Raw genomic sequence first — 16986 nt, forward strand, 5'->3', positions numbered from 1 at the left:
CTGCCTTCGGCTCTGGTCATGATCCCAGGGTCCTGGGATCAATCCCCGCATTGGGCTCCCTTCTCTGTGGAAAGCCTGCTTCTCCCTCTTCCACTCCCCCACCTTGTGTTCCCTTTCTCACTGTCTCTCTCTCTCTCTCTGTCAAATAAATAAATAAATCTTTAAAAAAATAAATAAAATAAAAATGCATCATAATACCATTTCTCCTATCCTAGAGATGAAGATGTAGACTGAAGGCCTACATCTTAAGGAAAGTGAAAGGGAAGAACCATGTCCTTTAGTGCCTGTATGTACCGGGCATGTTACACACCTTGTTTTCCCTTCCCTTCCAGCAATGATGCTGGGAAGCTGGTCTTATTACAAAGTGGGACATTCTGACCTTCCCTCCTTTTGACACAAGCATTTGCTCTTTATAAATAGTGTGGACAGTGAGTATCCTCTTGGCAAAGTGGTCTGTAGTTTATGAACTAATTGATGTGTCATTATAATGATCTTAAATAACAACAACAACAACAACAACAATAATAGTAATAAATAGCGCGTGTTGAACACTTACTCTTGGCCAGGAATTCTTTAGAAGGATTGACCTTAATTATTCCTAACAAGAAGCTCTGAAGCCTCCATTATTTTGCACAATTTTGCAAGTGGGTAAATGGAGGCTTAAGAAAATGAACCTATAGGGCCCCTGGGTGGCTCAGTGGGTTCAGCCTCTACCTTCCACTCAGGTCATGTTCTCAGGGTCCTTGGATCGAGCCCCACATCGGGCTCTCTGCACAGCAGGGAGCCTGCTTCCCCCTCTCTCTCTGCCTGCCTCTCTGCCTACTTGTGATCTCTCTCTGTCAAATAAATAAATAAAATCTTTAAAAAAAAAAAAAAGGAAATAAAAAATCTTTAAAGAAAAAAAAATAAGGTGAACCTATAAATTCACTGAAGACCACACTAGGTGAGAGGTGGGGTTGGTCTATGGTGTTGGGCAACAGAACGGTCATAGGCTGTCTGAGGGGTAATACTCACACTGATTGCAGTGTTTGGCTAATACATGGGTAAAGCAGTCTGTTTTCCTAAATCTAATACATAATGGTTACTCTAGGTAGATGCAACGAAACAAACACACAAATGACAATGGCTGAATCTGTAGTATAAAATTTAGTTGTGAGAAAACTGGACCAGGTGGAAATAATGGCCACAGAAGAAAACTTACAACAGTTGAGACCATAAGTGGTTAATCCTAGCAGAGCAGAAATGAAAACGAAAAAAAAAAGGGGTGGGGAGGGAATGTCTCTGGACAGTCCACATGGAAAACTGATCAAGGAATTAAATTGTTTTAATGGAGTTTGCACAGGAAAATGATTTGTAGCATGTTCCCTCGGCACTCACCTTTCCTGGATATAGGAGTAGCATTGGACTGCAAACGTGATTCCCTTTAGAGGCTGAAAGTGCCCTTGGCCTGAGCTCTCAGCTAATGATGGATGGAAGCAGGCGATAACAAGGAACGCCGCCTCCTTACCCTCCAGTGGGATAACTCTGGAGGCAGGTCCCCAGCTTCTGCTGCCCACTGTGTCAACTGCTTTATACCCATCTTCCTTCCCATGGCCTTCTTCCCTCCACACTTAGCAATGTTTCTTTGGACCATTGCTCCCATGACCCGCTTGCTTCCTAAACCTTGTCTTCATGTCTGTGCTGGAAGACCGCAACCTAAGACAACAACAGTTCTTACTAAAAGTGTTTGTTTTTTAAAAGAAAGGGACTCCAACATCTTCAAGGTTAAAACCACAGTGGAGATGTCTTGTGTTTTACAGAATCAGAATCAGATTCAGATCATAGGTTCGAGACTAGACTTCAAAGCTCCGTAGCTAAAAAAGCGCATATGCGAATGTTCGAAGAAGTCAAATCCAGTTCATCTTGAGGAGTTCTTTCTTTGTGAGATTAAAAGACACAGTAAGAAAAAAGAAAATGTGACCAGCTATGGCTTACAGCATAAAATAGTCTTTTCCAAAGAGTCCAGTCTTCGAAGCCAGAAGCCAACGTTACCGAGTCTACCAATTTTTAAAATTGTATCACAGTTTCAACTTTCTCAAATATTTTCACATTTATTTTTTCTTATTACATTCGTCTCTTCTGGCATATCCGTGCATTTTGCTATGTTGAGGAGGAAGAGCTACTGATCTGTGGAAATGGGAATTCTGTTCTCCCTGTGTACCGCTCTCCAGGAGTTACACAGAACACCAGCGGTCCTCAGCCTCATGTCTCTGTTGGCCTGACACCAGACAAGAGAGTTCTATTAAGAAAACAGATTCCAGAGGAATTAGGTGCTTTGTTTTTGGCTCCAAATGCGGTGAATTATTAATATACCAAGATTAGAGACTCCATAAAAGATGAGTTTTAAGAATGGAACTCCTCTGGGGACGCCTGGGTGGCTCAGTTGGTTGAGCAGCTGCCTTCGGCTCAGGTCGTGGTCCCAGCGTCCTGGGATCGAGTCCCACATCGGGCTCCTTGCTCGGCAGCGGGCCTGCTTCTCCCTCTGCCTCTGCCTGCCTCTCTGTCTGCCTGTGCTCGCTCTCTCTCTGACAAATAAATAAATAAAATCTTTAAAAAAAAAAAAATGGACTCCTCTGGAAATGGCCAGGAAAACAAGACTGTAAGCCTTTCCAGGGCAGGAAACTTTCTTCGGGCTCACATACCACAACTACTTCATGGAATGGTACAGGTAGAATAAATGAAAGAAGAAAGAATCTTTGCATCTATAGTACCGGCAGTGGACCAGATTGGGAACAGGAGCTTTATAAGTACTTGAAATTGGAGAATAAGTAATAATGAGATAAAGTACTAAAGACGGAAGAGATGAAGAAAAGGGGACAGTTGTTAAGATAGGTTCATGGAAACCACAGTTAAATTCTGCTGGATTTCTGCATATGTGAGTGTGCAGGCATGCATGTATATACACACACCCAAGCTCCAGATTCTAGAAAATTCCAGAAAGGTGTATAGAAGCTGCATCATGACTAGATCATCATTGTAGACAAGAAGCCGAGAGACATCCCCTGACAGTAATAAGAAAAAGGCCTTTTCCTTTAGGAACTTTGATTCCTGTGCCTCAGGGTGGGAATTTTACTGCTCTGGAAAAATAAAGTAACTGGCGAAAAAGGCCACAATTTTCTTCATGAGAATGTGGTCACAGTTACTCAGAGGCCAAGAAAACAGTTATCTACCAGGAAAGTATGTTTGCCTTTGGAGACACCACCTTGGTATTGTGCCTGCTGGAAGGCCAGAAACATTTACACTCAGGACCTTCAATTTCTGGGATCTCTCAAAGGGGGAGAATTGATCTGCCAATTTGTGTTCCTAACCAGTTTGCCCTTTTGAAGTAAGTGATTTGTTTTAATAAATACTATGTGGTTTCCATATAGTTATATAATCCTTATATATACATACATATATATTGATATTTGTATGTATATGTCTATACACTATACATACATCCATAAAGATATACATATGGGTATATAGACATACACACCACTTTTTAAAATCTTACATAATTCTGTCATGCTTAGGAATTTAAAGGATAATCTGAAGAGAAAGTAATTTTGGTACTGATACTTGGGATTCGTAACTCTGCAAACTTTCTTTCTCCCTTTGAGATAATAGGTCTTATACCATTAGCTAATGTTTATTTTCCTTTCTTCTAGAAACTTTTTTTTTTTAAAGATTTTGTTTATTTATTTGACAGACAAAGATCACAAGTAGGCTGAGAGGCAGGCAGAGAGAGAAAGGAGGAAGAAGGCTCCCTGCTGAGCAGGAAAGCCCGATGTGGGGCTCGATCCCAGGACCCTGAGATCATGACCTGAGCCAAAGGCAGAGGCTTTAACCCACTGAGCCACTCAGGCACCCCTCTTCTAGAAACTTCTTAAATACAGATTCTGAAAACAAAAAATTTTGCCTTTCTTTACATAAGACTCAGTTTTTTTTTTTTTTTAAGAAATAACTGGTGATTAAAATCCATTCTTTCCCCTTAATCTAAAATTACTCCCCAAATCTTGGAGCCCTGTGTTATCACCCCACTTTGCTTGAGAAACAGTTTATTTTCCTTTTGGCTTTTGATGAAACAACTGCGTACATTTAGGGATTCATAAAGGGAAACATTAGCATAAATGCAGGATCAGCTGGCAAGAAAAAATATCCCTAAAAATGTGAGGTCATAGGAGATGTATTCATCTCTGTTCTGTATTCTGTTTCTCCAAAATTATTATTATTAAATGAGTAAAAAGAAAAGAGCCAAACTTTTAAAGTGGTACTTGGTCTATAGAGCCTGATTTGATTAATCTAGAAAGGAAATTTTAGAATTGGAAGAAGTTCTATGTGAAAACATCAGCTTTGTTGTAAGGTTGTAAGTGGGCAGGAGGAGTGGCAATTTCCTAGGGGTGGGGGGAGCAGCGATAGTAATGCATTACGGGACCACCCAGAATCCTTTAGGGGAAGTCTTTTTTGCCATCCAAGTGCCTCCATTTCATAAGATGTGAGCTTTCTGAGCCTTTCTTACCTTTCCTTCCTACTCTCTCATCTTGTTGAGAAATGTACTAATGCATAGGTCTGTGGCCGAAAATGCCATCAGAGCCCTCCTTTTATATTTTGGAATTAAGACAAATTTACTATTTTAGAGTAATCCTAGACAATGAGAATCACCATAAAGAACCTCCAAAGAATTAAGAAATATGGGAACGTACAGCTAATAGTTATATAAAAAGATTACAATTACTCCAGACAGAAAGCCTCCTTAATGTGACCAAAACAATGTGGAAATCACAAAAGAATTTTTAAGTATAAATTCTTTTGCAAAAAGTCAAAGCAGGGTCCACAGAGAAGTGAAAGAAACAGGGGACGATGTTTATAAAGTATATGCTTGATCAAATGTGAGTATTTTTCAATGCTTACAAGAATGTCTGACACATAGTAAAAAAAATAAATATTAATTATTATTAACCCTAATTCATACTGATCCTGCACAAATTAATAATAAAACTATAAACATCCTAATAAAAAGTCTATAAAGCAGCAATTCACATAAAAATAATTAGCTATGACCAATAAATATCTAAAAAGATGTTCAGCCTCAATAGTAAGCAAAGAAATCCAAATGAAAGGAACCATGAGATATAATTTTTTACCTTTCAATTGGAAGAGATGAAGGATTCCTAGCCGGCAGTATTGGGTGGAGAGCAGAGGACTGAGAACTCATGCTCTCTGTGTGAAGGAGGGTAAAGGGGCACGGTTTTCTTGGAAGGCAGTTTGCCAGTGGGTCTGACAATGCAGACTTTTGCCCTCGCATTTGCACTTCTAGGAATTTGTCTTGAGGCTCTTCTGGACAATTGTGCAGACATGTGTCAGGCAAAAGCGAACTTTGTAAACCCTTTGAATATACAAATTCCTTAGTTATAATAATCCCAGGAGGTACATACTTTAATTATTCCCATTTTTAAAAATGAGGAAAATGAGATACAGAGAAGCTAAATAGAGTGGAGGGCAAGGCCAAGTTTAAACCCAGGCAGTCTGGCTGCAGAGCCAACACGCTTTCTTATTTTACCATGCTGCTTCCCAGAAGCACATCTACAGGCCATTTTTTCCTCTCTTTAAACATTTTTAAAATTAAGCTCTATTTTACGTACAGTGAACTGCATCCTTTTCATGTCCTGTTCTAAGAGCTCTGATAAAAGCATTCCATCGTATAACCACCGTGACAATCAAGAACAGGTCCATCATCCTCAAATGTTACCTGTGCTGTCTTCAAACCTGCCCTCTCCCAGCCCAGGAATCCTTTGTTTTCCAGAATGTCAGAGAAATGGAAGCATCTGTATTTAGCCTTTTGGGTCTGGTGTCCTTCACTCAGCTCAGTGCGTCTGAGGGTCCTCCACCACACTGGGTGTGTCATGAATTCCCTCCTTTTTCTCGCTGAGCAGTGTTCCACTGTGTGGATGGCCCACAGTCAGTCCATCCCCAGCTAGTGGGGATGTTGTGTCCAGTTTTGGGAAAGTCACTAGGAACACACGTGTACAGTTTTTTGTGTGTCTACAGGCCGATTTTTATTTGTACCTTCTCTTGTTGAATCTATCATCTTCTAAGCCCTCTTTTAAAGGAGTGTTTGATTTCAAGTGGAAAATGAATGGAGGATAAGAAATCAGGAATTCTAAATTCCAGTTCACTTTGCCGCTGGTTTCCTGATGACTCTGGACAAGTCGCTCTTCTCTGCCAACTGTCTGGCGAGATCTTCAAGGTTCTCATTGTTCAAGAAAGCCATGAGCTCTGCAGAATTGGTTGGGGCTGCCTGACTATGCCTTCTCTGCCCTGTTCTGGTCCAGGACTCCCCTGTGCCTTTTAGGCAGCCTTGCTCCTGCAGAGTTTGCCTCCCCATGATGGGATGGCCAGTTTCTGGCTTTCTCCCTGGCTTACCCAGACTTGGGCCTCAGACCTGCTTACCTCTCGGACTCAGCTGCCAGAGCTCATGATCCGAAGCCTTCTGGCTCCTGTCTTACCATTAGGGATGCTCGCATTTCACAGTATTCCCGCCAGGCCCTTCTCCTCACGATCAGGCACCATCTCTGCACAGGCCTCCCCATAGTACATAAGTGTTTTCAAGACAAATGGTGGTTGTCCAGGAGAATTGTTCACCTGGACCCACCTGGGTTCCTCTCATTTTCCTACAGGGCTGTTCTTCAGAGAGGTGGTGGGATTAAAGATGATATATAAAAAAATGGGGTTAAAGGTGATGGGTAAATATGGCAATGTTGACTGGTAAGTAGGTTATGAAATTGGCTCAAGTATTTGGCACCAGAGAAACAGCTCATGTCTGTGGGAAGCAGGCATTTAGATAAGTCTCCTTGAGTTTGGCAAATGCGTTAATCTAAAAATAGACAGAAGCCGCCTTTCTTCCTTGCTTTTTTATTGCAACATGCAAAATATTACTGAGAGGAAGGTTATGAGTTGAGGAAGAAATGCCTGAAAAAAATGCATGGTTTTATCCCAGAAAGTAATAATCCTAACAATCTGTCTGAAATGCTTCCAAATGAACTCTGAAGAAAAACATTTATGAGTTGGAATGCAGTATTAGGTTGCAACATTCTAATTTACTGAGAGTTTATTTTCCTTTTTTAAAAAAAAAAAATCCCACACAAAATAAGAGTGAAATATCAAATGATGAGTCCACCGCCTTAGGAAAACAGTTTTCCAAACGTTACTGGCATCCTGTGGCTGCAAGAATCACCTTTTTGCCTCGGCTGTTGCTTGATGCTTTCCTAGTTGCATTCTGTGTCACTGAGTTAAGGGCATTTCACTTTATCCTTGGTGCAGCCACACTTCCAGTAAGTGTGCTGTCTGGTCAGTTGCTAAAAGTCTTGGACAAAAGTAGGTTTCTTTAGGAACTGCCCCATTTATAAATGGCTGTCTATAGGGAATAATTTCACAGTCTGCAGAAGGGCTTGGTATCTCATGAGACACTTGCCCCACTTCTAGCCTGATAGGTAAAAGCCTAGGATTAAACCCTATGGGACTTTATAAGTTTTTTAAGTGTTTGGGACTAAACTGTGTTCCCTCTTCAGGAGTTTATATGTTGAAGTCCGAACCCCCCAGTACCTAAGAATGTGACTGTATTTGGAGACAGGGTCTTTAAAGAAGTAATTAAGTTAAAATGAGGTCTTAAGGGGGGCCCTAATCTAAGAGCACTGGCCCAGGCACACTAAAAGGGAAGACCATGTGCAGACACAAGGAGAAGATGGCCATCTAAAAGCCAAGGAGAGAGGCCTCAGAGAAAGGAATCCTACCCACATCTTGATCTTGGACTTCTAGCCTCCAGAACCATGAGGAGATAGATTGCTATCTCACACTCAGCATGTGGCACTTTGTAATGGCAGCCATAACAGACCGATACACTAGAAACACACATTTATAAATTTGTAAGGGAAGCAGGAGAGGAAGGGAAGAACATTTATGCAGTGGTTCCTTCATTCAGACTTCTTATTGAATACCCACCATGAGCCAAGTCTTGTCCCAGGTACCAAAAATTCAGCAGAGGGCGAGCAGGTACAGCCCTTGACCTTGAGGCATTTACAGTCTATCAGCCATCTCTCCAAAGGGGCTTAAAAATGTAGGCATGTAACCCCCCGAATCAGAGTTTCTGGGTGAGACTTAGTTCCCCAGGTCACTAATGTCCTGATAAGAATAAGGATATTGGATTTTTCCCCACTGCACATTTGAGCAGCTGGCATAGAGAAGTCGTCAGGGACAGAAAGAAAAGGAAGCTGGGGATGAGGAGGGCTGGATATTTCCCTAATGAGCTTCCCCTATTTCAAAAGTTAGCACAAGGGCTGGCCAGATCCTGAGCTCTCTGTTGTCCACTCATGCTCTCATGAATTTTTGTTAGGGTTGGTAGTTTTTAGTAAACCAGCTATTAATAATGTCACCACAGGAAAATGTCAGTAAGAAAATCCAAAGTCATGGCCATATAGAAAGAAGAGCATCACATGAGCAACGTTTGCAAAGACGAAGTACTGACAAGGATTTCGTTCATGTTAGCTGTTTTGCAAATGTCTCATCTCTTCTCTTGTAGGAGGCTTGAGGCTTAAGTTACCTGAGTCATCACCTTAAGGCTCCGGTCTGGCTCAAAGAGCCTGGATCTCTGCCTTAGAGCGAGATTCCGAACCCTCCCATCTCCATTTGGTGGGCCGTGTTAAGAAGTAACAGCAATTGACTATGTTGAATTCATTAATTCACATAGTGAATTAATTCACTTCTCAACGGTCTAGAGGGGTTGAGAAGCTAAAGTTAGGAGAGTTAAGTGGTATGTCTGGGCTACAGAGGTGACAATGGTGAGTGAAGAATTGAGACTATGGGTCGCCTGAGTCCAGGTTGGTGGTGTTTCCATCACACTGGCTACTGGTTCTCCTGGTTGAGCAGTGTGAACAGAAATTGCCATTTAGATGTCCAGTGAATACAGAGCTAGGGTCAAGGGTTCTGCTTGTCAAGAATGAGTGCACCACTTTGAATCGAGCTTCCCATGATCCCAGGAGAAGATGTCAGTTTATTTTAAAGGGCATCAGCATCTCTGCTTACATTTCCATTCTCATTCTGCATAGGAATAAAATAGTTTACTGGATTTAAGCAGAACTGGAAGAGAGTGGCCAGGTAAAAGGAGAGGAGAGCAACAGTTTATATGCCAACATGTGTGGCTATGGGGAAATTAGTTCATTTGTTCATTTATTCATTCATTTGCATTCATTTATTCAACACATATTTACTGGGTGCCTTCAGTGCCACCCACTGCTTTGGGCATAAGTGATTCCATAGTGAGCAAAACTAAATCCAATGTTTGCCCTCCCCTAATATAATGTCCAGTCTAGTGGGGTAAAATACATATTTATCAAATAATCACGCAAATGTAATTTCAATCTGAGATAAGTATTTTTAGAGAAAGGACAACAGGGAAGATTTCCTAAGGAAGTGACATTTGAACCAAGTTCATAAGTGGGAAATGAACTCCCGGGAAAATGTCCAGGGTGTACAAAGACAGAAGGGATGCTTCAAATGAATTGCTCTAAAATATGGCTTTTAAATCACATATTAATACATTAAAAATGACTTATAGAAAGCACATGCAGTGGGAGGTCAGAAATAATGCAGAGGTTCTAAATCTTGGAGAACTTCCTCCTACTCCTCCACATCCTGCCCCCGCCACCCATAAAAGGAACCATGGCAAGGCATCAAGTTTTTATTATCTATATCTTTACAAGTAAGATCAAGTATAAATGATATCCTGTCATATTTATTGTTGCCTTGGGTTTCATTAAGAGGCAAGCTTCTATGACTGAGCATTTAGAAGGGAGTTAGTTCAAAGTGAAACTGACAGACTTCTGTTTCTGGTCCAGTGCAGGAGATGCTGGGAAGTCACCACTCCATCTTAATGACACATAAAAAGCTAAACGAACTGAAGAAAAAAAAAAAAAAAGAAAGAAAAAAAAGAAAAACAAACAAACAAACAAAGCCCCCCAAAACCCAATAGCTCTTCTTAGATCCCTAAAAGAAGTGAGATCACAGGGCAAGCTGGGGCTCCAAACTGGAGAAACTGACAGGCAAATACAGTGAACCACTTACTAGGGCAGCAACCTCCATGGGAACCAGTAAAGGATGCAGAAATCTGAACCGTGGTTGATGAATGGCTGGATGCTCAGTGTGGATGACTCTGGGGATTAAAAACTCCACCAGGGATCCAGTCACTGGCGGTGGGGGAAGGTGTGTTTTTGTGAGTTTTACTTCCTGGATGGCTACCAAGTTCTGACTGACTGGGGGGAGAGAAATACTGACTCCAGCCCACTCTTGACATCCAGCCCAACATAAAGAGTGGGACTAAGAAGCATGTATAAAGTTTACAGTCCAAAGGCATAGGTTCCCTAAAAGATGGTGACCTACTCATAAGATTATAAAAGACTCCCCCTCCCCCAACACCTACCACCACATTGCTAAGGCCTCTTTATAGCAGTTCCTTTTATTCAGTATATCATGCCCAGTTATCATAATGTTACAGGATGTACTACAAGGCAAAATATATATAGGGGAAAGAGAGAGAGCGAGCAAGCATAAAAACCAGACTCAGACATGGCAGGGATGTTGGAATTACCAGACATGGGATTTAAAACAACTGTGATTGATATGATAAGGGCTCTAATGGATAAAAAAGACAGCATACAAGAACAGATGTTCAAGGTAAGCAGAAAGGAGGAAATTCTAAGAACCGAAAAGAAGTGATAGAGATCTGAAACACTGTAACAGAAAAGAATATCTCTGATGGACTCATTAATAACCTGCACACAGCAGAGGAAAAATACCTGAGCTAGAGAGTATATCAACAGAAACCTACCAAACTGAAAAGCATAGAGAAGGAAGACTGGGGGAAAAAAAACAAAAACAAAAACAGAAGAGAATACCCAAGGACTGTGGGATGACTACAAAAGGTGTAATGTATGCATAATTGGAATACCACAGGGAGAAAAAAGAAAGGAACAGAAGAAATGTTCAAATAATAATGATGACTATTTTCTTGAAATTAATGTCAGATACCAAACCAAAGATCCAGGAAGCTCAGAGAACACTAAAAAGGATACGTGGCAAAATAATTACACCTATGAATATCATTTTCAAACTACAGAAAGAAAAAAAAGAAAAAGAAAGAAAATAGGGGAAAAGTTCTGGAAGAAGCCGGAGGGGGAAAATACCTTAATTATAGAAGAAAAAATATACCACTATATCGATCTTTTCTCTGGAAATCATGCAAAGAAGAAAAGAATGAAGTAAAATACTTGAAATCTTAAGAGGAAAAAAAAACCTGATTTCTTTTTTTAACCCTGCAAAATTACCCTTCAAAAGTGGATGAAAAACAAGGACCTTCTCAGGCAAACAAAAACTGAGGAAATTTATGGACAATAGTTCTACCTTCAAAATATGTTAAAAAGAAGTTCTTCAGAGAGGAGGAAATGGTGTAAGTCAGACTTGGATCCACATAAAGAAATGAAGTGGTGGAGAAGGAATAAGTGAAAGTAAAACAGAAAAATCTTACTTTTCTTATCCTATATTGATTTAATACATAAAACAAAACAATAGCAACACTATATTTGACTATGTAGATATATAACTTATACTTTGTATGTACATTTTATTTACACATAGTGTGTTTCTGGGTGTGTGTGTGTATCATATAAATATATGGCAGCATTGCTACAAGGAATAGAAAGGAAGAATTAGGATTATTTTATTATTTATAAGGTACCCACAGGCATGTGAAGTGCTACAGTGTTATTTGACAGTGGGTTGGATTAGTTATATTAAAAATAGAGCTTCCCTATGACCCTGCAATTGCACTCCTAGGTATTTACCCCAAAGATACAGATGTGAAAAGAAGGGCCATCTGTACCCCAATGTTTATAGCAGCAATGGCCACGGTTGCCAAACTATGGAAAGAACCAAGATGCCCCTCAACGGATGAATGGATAAGCAAGATGTGGTCCATATACACTATGGAGTATTATGCCTCCATCAGAAAGGATGAATACCCAACTTTTGTAGCAACATGGACGGGACTGGAAGAGATTATGCTGAGTGAAATAAGTCAAGCAGAGAGAGTCAATTATCATATGGTTTCACTTATTTGTGGAGCATAACAAATAGCATGGAGGACAAGGGGTGTTAGAGAGGAGAAGGGAGTTAGGGTAAATTGGAAGGGGAGGTTAACCACGAGAGACTATGGACTCTGAAAAACAATCTGAGGGGTTTGAAGTGGCGGGGGGGTGGGAGGTTGGGGTACCAGGTGGTGGGTATTATAGAGGGCACGGATTGCATGGAGCACTGGGTGTGGTGAAAAAATAATGAATACTGTTTTTCTGAAAATAAATAAATTGAAGAAAAAAAAAGTATATTGCAAACCCTGAAGCAGCCACTTAATAAAAGTTAAAAAGAAGTATATTCTAAGTAAGGAGAAAAAAATGGAATCATAAAAATGTTCAATTAAAAATACAAAGGCAGAAAAAGAAAGACAATAATAAGAATAAAGAACAAAGGCAACAATGAAAGGTACTAACAAATATAGTAGAACTTAATCTAATTATATCAGTAACGAATTTGAGCTCCAATGGTATATATACAACAGTTAAAATACAGATATTGTCAGATGGGATAAAAAAATAAGACCTAACTATATGTTGTTTATAGGACACACACTTTAAATGTAAAGGTGCACATAGAATAAAAAGTGAATGGAGAAAGATACTATGTTAACAGTAATCAAAAGAAAGTAGGAGTATTACTAACTTTAGACATAGAAGACTCGAGCCTAAGCAAAGTTATCAGATATAAAGAAGGGGATTACATAATGATAAGGGAGCAAGTTCTCCAAGAAGACACAAAGATCCTTAACACGTATGTGCTGAATAACAGAGTGCCAAAATATATGAGGCAAAAGTTAATAGAAATGCAAGAGAAATAGATTAATCCACTATTAATTATAGTTGGAGACTTCAACACCTTTCTATCAGAAATGAATAGATCCAGCAGGCAAAAATCAATGAGGGCATACTTGAACTCAACATCATCAATCAACTGGATATAACTGAAATCCATAGACTGCTTCATCTAAGAAGAACTGAATGCACAATCTTCTCAAGCCCATATGGAATACTGACCAAGATAGGCCATAATGTAGACCATGAAACACACTCTAACAAATTTTTTTTAAAGATAAGATTTTTTAAAAATTTATTTACTTCACAGAGATCACAAGTAGGCTGAGAGGCAGGCAGAGAGAGACGAGGAAGCAGGCTCCCCACTGAGCAGACAGCCCGATGTGGGGCTCAATCCCAAGACCCTGGGACCATGACCTGAGCCGAAGGCAGAGGCTTTAACCCACCCAGCCACCCAGGTGCCCCCACACTCTAACAAATTTAAAAGACTAGAAGACATACAATGTTTGGTCTCAGACCACAGTGGAATGAAACTAGAAATCAACAACAGAGAGATAGCTGGAAAATCCCAAAGTATTAGCAGATTAAATGACATACTTCTAAACAACACATGGCTCAAAGAAGAAAACCCAAGAGAAATTAAACAATATTTTAAATTAAGTGAAAATGAAAACACAACTTAACAGAAATTGTGGAAGGTAGTGAAAGTGCCCAGAGGGAAATTTTTATAATCAAATGCATAAGTTAGAAAAGAAGAAAGATATAAAATAAATAAACTAGGCTTCTGCCTTAGGAAAGTAGAAAAAGAGGAGCAAATTAAATCCAAAGTAAGCAGAAGAAAAGAAATAATAACTAGATCAGAAATCAATGTAATTGAAAATAGAAAATCAATAGAGAAAATCAACAAAGCTATGAGCTAGTTCACTGAAAAGATCAATAGAATCAATAAGCCTCTAGCCCAGCTAAATAAGACAAAAATAGAGAGGACACAAATTACTAATAATATAAATGAATGAAGGGGTGTTATGAGAGATCCCATAGACATTAAAGGGATAATAAAGGAATATAACTCTATGCCCACAAATCTGATAATGTAGTTGAAATGGACCAATTTCTTAAAGACACAATCTCCCAAAACTAACACAAGAAGAAAGGGGTAATTGGAATAGACCCATATCTATTAAGTAAATTAAATTGAGAATTAATAACCTTCCAAAACAAAACAACACCAGGACAAGATGAGTTCACTTGTGAGTTCTACTGAAGATTTAAGAAAGAAATTATATAAATTATCTATATTCTCTTCCAGAAGATGCAAGCAGAGGGAATATGCCCTAACTCTTTCTATGATGCCAGCTATACCTTACTATCAAAATGAGACAAAGACAATACAAAGAAAAAGAACTATGAGTGAATACTTCTCATAAGCATAGATGTAAAAATCTTCAAAATATTTGCAAATTGAATCCAACAATGTATAAAAAGTATTGTATATCACAACCAAATGTGATTTAGGTATACAAGGCTAAGTCAGCATCTGAAAATCAATTAATGTAATCTATTACATTGAAAAGCTACAGAAGAAAAAAAATCACATGATCATACCAAGAGATGCAGAAAAAGAATTCAACAATATCTTATACTTATGACAAAAACTCTCAGTAAACTAGGAATAGTTTACTTCTTCAAGTTTATGAAGACTATCTACAAAAAACCCTACAGCTAACATTATACTTAATGATAAGAAATTTGAAGCTTTGCCATCAAGATTAGGAACAAGACAACAATGTCCTTTCTCACCACTGCTTTTTAAAATCATAACAGAAAGGGCACCTGGATGGGTCAGTGGGTTAAGCCTCTGCCTTTGGCTCAGGTCATGGTCTCAGGGTCCTAGGATCACGCCCCACATCGAGCCCCACATCAGGCTCTCTGCTCAGTAGGGAGCCTGCTTCCCCCTTTCTCTCTGCTACTTGTGATCTCTCTCTCTCTCTCTCTCTCTCTGTCAAATAAATAAATAAAATCTTTAAAAAAAATAAAATCATAACAGAAGTCCTAGCTAATGCAGTAAGACAAGGTAAGGAAATAAAAGGTATATAGACTGGGAATAGAAGAATAAAACTATCTTTGTTCACAGATGGTATGATCATCTAAGTATAAAATCCAAAAGAATCAACAAATGAACTCCTGAAACTAATAAGTAATTATAGCAAGGTTGCAGGACACTGCAATATAGGCCAATATACAAAAGTCAATTCTTGTCTCATACCAGCAATAAACAAGTGAATTTGCAATTAAAAGCACAGTACCATTTACATTGCCATCCACCCCCCAAAATGAAATACTTAGGAATAAATCTAGAAAAATATGTACAAGTCTATATGAGCAAAATTTAAGAAACTCTGATGAAAGATATCAATGAACTCAGTAAGTGGAACAGTGTTCGATGTTCATGGATAGAAAAACTCAATACAGTTAAGATGTCCTTGCTCTATAGATTCAGTGCAATCCCAGTCCAGATCTTAGCAAGTTGTTTTGTGGTTATCAGCAAACTGATATAAAGTGTATATTGAGGGGCAAAAGATGCAAAATATCCAATATAATATTGAAGGAGAACAAAGTTGGGAGAACTGACACTACCCTACTGGAAGACCTACTATAAATCTACTCTAATCAAGACAGTATGCTGTTAGTGAAAGAATAAACAAATAAATCAATGGAACAGAATTGAGAACTCAGAAATACACCCTTATAAATATGGTCAACTGATCTTTGACATAGGTGTCAAGGTAATACAATGGAGCAAAAATAGTATCTTCAGCAGATGGTGCTGGAAAAACTAAACGTCTACATGCAAAAAACAAATACCCACAGCCCTAGATACAGACCTTACACACCTCACAAAAATGAGTTCAGATCACAGACTTACATGTAAAACACAAAACTATAAAACTTCTGTAAGATAGCATAGAAGAAAGCCTATAGATGACCTGGGGTAGGATGATGACTTTTTAGATAAAACACAAAAGGCACGATCCATGAAAGGAAGAATTGATAAGCTAGGATACAGTAAAATTAAAAACTTCTACTCTGTGGAAACCAACGTCAAGAGAATGAGAAGATAAGCCACAAACTGGAAAAAATACTTGCAAAACATACATCTCATAAAGGATGTTATGCAAAATATACGAAGAACCCTTAAAACTTAATAATAAGAAAACAACCTCATTTAAAAAAAATGAGCCAAAGCCCTTCACAGACACCTCACCAGAGAAGATATACAAATGGCAAATGAGCATATGTAAAGATGCTCCTCAGGGAAATGCAAATTAAAACAAGATATCATTACACACCTATTAGGAAGACCCAAGTTCAGATCATTGATAACATCAAATGCTAGTTATTTTGAAACTATAGGAGCTTTTTCACTCTCTTCTTTTGGGGATGCAGGAAGGGCAAAGGTGGCCGAGTCTGTTTATTCCCACACACCTGTAGGCTGCCCAGATGTTACTGCCCTACTCACCTGGTCACCTGCTTCCGGGCAATGCTTTCACATGGGACACTTCAATGGCTTTTGCCCTCAAGTTTCTTTTTCATGACAGCTCATTCTACTCATTGTTAATAACTGAAGTAAAAGTATCACTTTGAAATATAAAACAGAATCTCTTTTTCCATTATTTTCCTCATAAAGTACCAATTATTTGACATGCTATTCAAGGCCCTTTATTACCTGTCCCAAATTTACCTTTCGTTGAATCTCTCCATTTATGCTCCCTTCTATTTGAACCACATTACTTCCAAAATCGCCTTTTCTTGTGCTGAGTCTTTCTCATGCTATATTCCTCTCCTGGAATGCTGTCTCCTTATTAAAATCATACTTGTATCTTAAGACCTTGCTTAACCATTATTTCCCCTGTGAAGCTTCCTTTGAACACCTTAAAAAAGAGAAGAAACTTCTCTCTTTAACTCATTTATTAATTTTTGCTGTCTTATACTA

General features: G+C 39.0%; 1 protein-coding gene across 1 annotated transcript in view; it reads right to left on the minus strand.

Annotated features, from left to right (window-relative positions):
* The window catches only part of ITGA8 (integrin subunit alpha 8), a 174666-nt gene that overhangs the window by 76564 nt on the left and 81116 nt on the right, over nucleotides 1-16986 (minus strand). The window lies entirely within an intron of this gene.

The sequence above is a fragment of the Neovison vison genome, chromosome 12, assembly GCF_020171115.1.
Source record: "Neovison vison isolate M4711 chromosome 12, ASM_NN_V1, whole genome shotgun sequence".
In the NCBI taxonomy this organism is placed as follows: domain Eukaryota; kingdom Metazoa; phylum Chordata; class Mammalia; order Carnivora; family Mustelidae; genus Neogale; species Neogale vison.